This window comes from Homarus americanus, unplaced genomic scaffold, assembly GCF_018991925.1.
Source record: "Homarus americanus isolate GMGI-L3 unplaced genomic scaffold, GMGI_Hamer_2.0 scaffold23617, whole genome shotgun sequence".
NCBI classification, from domain to species: domain Eukaryota; kingdom Metazoa; phylum Arthropoda; class Malacostraca; order Decapoda; family Nephropidae; genus Homarus; species Homarus americanus.
In genome coordinates this window covers 1,422,787-1,428,883 of record NW_024720711.1, presented here as the reverse complement: position 1 = coordinate 1,428,883, position 6,097 = coordinate 1,422,787, and positions in this window count along the sequence as shown.

Below are 6,097 nucleotides of genomic sequence, written 5' to 3'. Positions count from 1 at the left end.
AAGGTTGAAGAACCCGCAAGTCCAGAAAACTGTGAGGAGTAACTTTTTCGGAGCGAGAGTTGTGAACTCTTGGAATAACCTGCCAGAGAATGTTGTGACGGCACCGAGTGAGCTCTTTCAAGACAAGACTTAACCAACACTGGAGCAGGTTCAGGTACATTCAGGAGCCGGTGCATGCCCAGTACTTGCCAACAGTGCGTAACAGAGATGTGACCGATCGCCCAAGAGTGTAAAAGTAAAAAGGGTAAAAATAGAAAAGAAAAAAGAATCTTTATAGGGACAAATCCAAGCACACTGTGGTACACAATGGCACAGCACTCTGTCTCTGATGAGAATATAGCTGATACACTAAAGCTGTATCCACACTTCGCATCTAATACTTAACCAAAATGCTATGTACCGACCTAAACAAACAATGTACTGGAAATGCTCTGTAACATTGACTACCATAATATCATGACCACTGGGGTCTGATAGACTCCCTTTGTGACCTCTACTCTGTAATCCATTTTCCTCTACCGCTCACAGGACGAGTCTGTTGTGCACAATATATTACCTGCTGTCCACGGCAGAAAAAAAAATAAAAAAAATTATATTCCCAGCACACCTCCCATAGTATACAGTATATTCCCAGCACATCTCCCCCAGCATACAGTATATTCCCAGCACATCTCCCATAGTATACAGTATATTCCCAGCACACCTCCCCCAGTATTCAGTATATTCCCAGCACATCTCCCCCAGTATACACTGTATTCCCAACACACTTCCCCCAGTATACAGCACATTCCCAGCACATCTCCCCCGGTATACAGTATATTCCCAGCACACCTCCCATAGTATACAGTATATTCCCAACATCTCCCCAGTATACTGTATTCCCAACACACTTCCCCAGTATACAGCACATTCCACATCTCCCCCGGTATACAGTATATTCCCAGCACCTCCCCCAGTATTCAGTATATTCCCAGCACATCTCCCCAGTATACACTGTAGCACACCTCCCCAGTATACAGTATATTCCCAACACATCTCCCCCAGTATACAGTATATTCCCAGCACATCTCCCCAGTATACAGTGTAGCACACCTCCCCAGTATACAGTATATTCCCAGCACACCTCCCAGTAGTATATTCCCAGCACATCTCCCCAGTATACAGTATATTCCCAGCACATCTCCCCAGTATACAGTGTATTCCCAGCACACCTCCCCAGTATACATTAATATTCTCTCCCCAGTATACAGTATATTCCCCAGCACACCTCCCAGTATACAGTATATTCCCAGCACATCTCCCCCAGTATACAGTATATTCCCAGCACATGTGTATTCCCAACACCTCCCCAAGTATACAGTATATTCCCAGCACACCTCCCCAGTATACAGTATATCCCAGCACATCTCCCCAGTATACAGTATATTCCCCACATCTCCCCCAGTATACAGTGTATTCCCAGCACTTCCCCAGTATACAGTATATTCCCAGCACATCTCCCCCAGTATACAGTATATTCCCAGCACATCTCCCCCAGTATACAGTGTATTCCCAGCACACTTCCCCCAGTATACAGTATATTCCCAGCACATCTCCCCCAGTATACAGTATATTCCCAGCACATCTCCCAGTATACAGTATATTCCCAGCACATCTCCCCCAGTATACAGTAACACACTTCCAGCATCATTCCCCAGTATACAGTATATTCCCAGCACATCTCCCCCAGTATACAGTATATTCCCGCACATCTCCCCCAGTATACAGTATATTCCCAGCACATCTCCCCAGTATACAGTATATTCCCAGCACATCTCCCCAGTATACAGTATATTCCCAGCACACTTCCCCAGTATACAGTATATTCCCAGCACATCTCCCCAGTATACAGTATATTCCCAGCACACTGAATACAGTATTCCAGCATACTCCAGTACAGTATATTCAACATCTCCTCCAGAATTTTCCAGAAAAAAACACGTACAGTATATATTTACACATCGCAGGTGTATAATATCCAAACCAATAATAAAAAAGTATATTTTCAAAAAAGTTGTTGAACCGAATTTTAAATTTTTGTCGATTTTTACATCTTTTTTGTGTCCAACTTTATAACTGAGAGGAACTTCCGATTTTAGCGGATATATGGCCAAGTCCTCCCAACCAATCAGAAACTGGAGCGATGACAGTCCCTAATCAAGCTAATCCTCGTGATTGGCTAGTCGGGTATAATCTCTCTAACTGGTAATCCCGATGATTGGCTACTCAGGTAAACAGATTGGGTCAGTACAGGATTGGGTGAGTAACAGTAGAAAATTTGTGGCAGAATAAACGACACATTATACCGAGTGTTTGCCGAACCTCTCACCCGTGTTGGTTTTAATTAACCGTCTGTCCGTGGTTGTTGGTCTGTCCGTGGTTGGTCTGTCCGGTTGGTCTGTCCGTAGTTGTTGGTCTGTCCGTGGTTGTTGGTCCCTCCGTAGTTGTTGGTCTGTCCGTAGTTGTTGGTCCGTCCGTGGTTGTTGGTCTGACCGGGTTTTGGTCCGTACGTGGTTCTTGATCCGTCCGTCTGTGAGAGTTTGCACCTGTACCCATCAACAGGTAAACAGGATATATTCAAGACACCACAGTTGGCAACACTAAACTAACAGCTGATGTAACAAGTCTCAACGTGTTTACACAACAATATGACGTCAAACATCGAGGAAAAAAGTAGGAGAGAGAGAGAGAGAGAGAGAGAGAGAGAGAGAGAGAGAGACAGAGAGAGACTGGCATCAAATCAAAGAGACAGAAAGACGGGAATTATAAGGAAAACAGGTCGACTGACAGACAAAACAGTACTGACTTACGTTGGAGAGACAGAGATACGTGCCTTAGGTTAAAGAGACATCAACTGTGGTGAGAGAGACAGTGATGGTTGTGAGATGACTTACATGAATAATATTTGTATTACCTGAGTCACACGCCACACAGGTAAACAGGCAACGTATACAAAGGCATTTCTTCCCAACGACAGATACTTGGTCAGTCTTTTACGTACGTTTTCTTTGATGTCTTCCCCCCTCACCTGCCGGCTTAATGAAGGACAGCTAATTAGTCAGGTAAAATACTCGATATTAATAACCAAGAAAGAGACGGTCATTTACCTGAGGCTACTTACCTGTTGTCATTTATCAGTGGCCAATTACCTGAGGTCATTTATCTCTAGTCATTTACCTGATGGTGAAGTGAGAGTGAGTGAGGAGAGTGATGGTGAAATGAACACCGCTTACCTAAATCACCTGCCATTCTATATCTATCTATCTATCTATCTATCTATCTATCTATCTGTCTATCTATCTCTTTCATCAGGTATAATACAATATATTCTCCTCCTCCTCCTTCCTCCTCCTCCTCCAAGAGAAATATCAGGTCTCAGAAAACTCACAGTTGCGTCTGGTGTGTGATATATGAGGGAGCATAAATCATGAGGTGCTTTACTGTAACTCTGCCACATGAGAGAGAGAAAGACGGCGACCATTTAGAGAGGAAGATTACTGGAGGAGGAGGGAGGAAGGGGTGGGAGGGGAGGATGAGAGGTAGGGGTGGGGAGGAGGAGGAGGAGGGAGGAGCTGGGGTGGTGAGGAGGGAGGAGGATGGGGGGGAGGTGAGGAGGAGGATGAGGGGGAGCTAGGGGTGGTGAGGAGGGGGATGAGGGAGGAGGTAGGGTGGTGAGGAGGAGGAGATGAGGGGGAGGATGAGGAGAATGAGGGGAGCTAGGGTGTGGTGAGGAGGGATGAGGGAGGGAGGTAGGTGGTGAGGAGGAGGAGGAGGATGAGGGGGAGGGATGAGGAGGAGGGGATGAGGGAGCTAGGGGTGGTGAGGAGGATGAGGAGGAGGTGGGGTGGTGAGGAGGAGGAGGAGGAGGTAGGGGTGGTGAGGAGGGATGAGGAGGAGGTAGGGGTGGTGGTGAGGAGGAGGATGAGGGAGGATGAGGGAGGAGGATGAGGGAGCTAGGGTGGTGAGGAGGGGGGATGAGGGAGGTAGGGTGGTGAGGAGGAGTGGGGGGGAGGATGAGGAGGAGGATGAGGGGAGCTGGGGTGGTGAGGAGGTGAGGAGGAGGTAGGGTGGTGAGGAGGAGGATGAGAGGAGGTAGGGTGGTGAGGAGGGAGGAGGTGCTAGGGTGGTGAGGAGGAGGAGGAGGAGGAGGTAGGGTGGTGAGGAGGGAGGAGGGAGGTGGGGTTGGTGAGGAGGATGGGGGAGTGGGGTGGTGAGGAGGAGGAGGAGGAGGGGGAGGTAGGGGTGGTGAGGAGGAGGAGGAGGAGGTAGGGTGGTGAGGAGGAGGAGGATGAGGGGGGAGGATGGGGGAGGAGGATGAGGGGGAGCTAGGGGTGGTGAGGAGGGAGGAGGAGGGAGGTGGGGGGTTGGTGGGAGGAGGATGAGGAGGGAGGTAGGGGTGGAGGAGGGATGAGGAGGTAGGTGGTGAGGATGAGGAGGTAGGGTGGTGAGGGGAGGATGAGGGAGGTGGGGTGGTGAGGAGGATGAGGAGGAGGTAGGGTGGTGGGAGATGGGGGGAGGTGGGGTGGTGAGGAGGGTGGGGGAGGAGGAGGTGGGGTGGGGAGGAGGGGGTGGGGTGGTGAGGAGGATGAGGAGGTGGGGAGGAGTGGGGTGGTGAGGGGAGGATGAGGGAGGTGGGGTGGTGAAGAGGGGAGGATGAGGTAGGGTGGTCAGGAGGAGGAGGATGGAGGTGGGGTGGTGAGGAGGAGAAGGTAGGGTTGTAACATGACCTCGAACGTTTTACCTTTGACTTTGACCTCTGACGTTTGACCTCTGACGTTTGACCTCTGACGTTTGACCTCTGACTTTTGACCTCTGATTTTTGACCTTTGACCCCATAACACCTGTCCTCTCTAGCCGCTTGTGTACATAGTGACTAAAGGTATACAAGATAATTAGGTGATGCAGATTACGATAAAAATATAACCTCAGAGACCAACACAAAGCCTCAGAGACCATCACACAGCCTCAGAGACCAACACACAGCCTCAGAGACAATCACACAGCCCCAGAGACCATCACACAGCCCCAGAGACCATCACACATCCTCAGAGACAACACACAGCCTCAGAGACCAACACACAGCCCCAGGGACCAACACACAGCCCCAGAGACCAACCCAGCCACACACAGCCCCAGAGACCATCCACAGGCCCAGAGACCATCACACAGCCCCAGAGACCATCACCAGCCTCAGAGACCAACACACAGCCTCAGAGACAACACACAGCCCCAGAGCCAACCTCAGCCCAGAGACCAACACAGCCTCAGAGACCAACACACAGCCCCAGAGACCATCCACACAGCCCCAGAGACCAACACAGCCAGACCCGCAGCCGGCATCCAGCCAGAGCATCACAGCCCCAGAGACCATCACACAGCCCCAGAGACCATCACTCAGCCCCAGAGACAAACACACAGCCTCAGAGACCAACACACAGCCTCGAGACCAACACAGCCCCCAGAGACCAACACACAGCCCCCGGGACCATCACAGACCCCGAGACCAGCACAGAGACCAACACACAGCCCCAGAGACCAACACACAGCCCAGAGACCAACACAGCCCCAGGACCACACTGGGGGGGGGACACACAGCCCCAGAGACAACACACAGCCTCAGAGACCAACACACAGCCCCAGAGACCAACACAGCCAGCCACAACCTCAGAGACCAACACACAGCCCCAGAGACCAACACACAGCCCCGAGAGACCATCACACAGCCCCAGAGACCATCACACAGCCTCAAGACCATCACACAGCCCCAGGACCATCAGCCCAGACCACACGCCTCAGAACCACAGCGGACCAACAGCCCGGCCAAACACACCCCGAGACCAACACACAGCCCCAGAGACCAACACAGCCCCGAGACCATCACCAGAGACCAACACACAGCCCCAGAGACCATCACACAGCCCCAGAGACCCACACAGCCCCAGAGACCAACACAGCCTCAGAGACACACACACAGCCTCAGAGACCATCACACAGCCTCAGAGACCATCACACAGCCTCAGAGCCCAGAGACCAACACACAGCCTCAGAGACCAACACA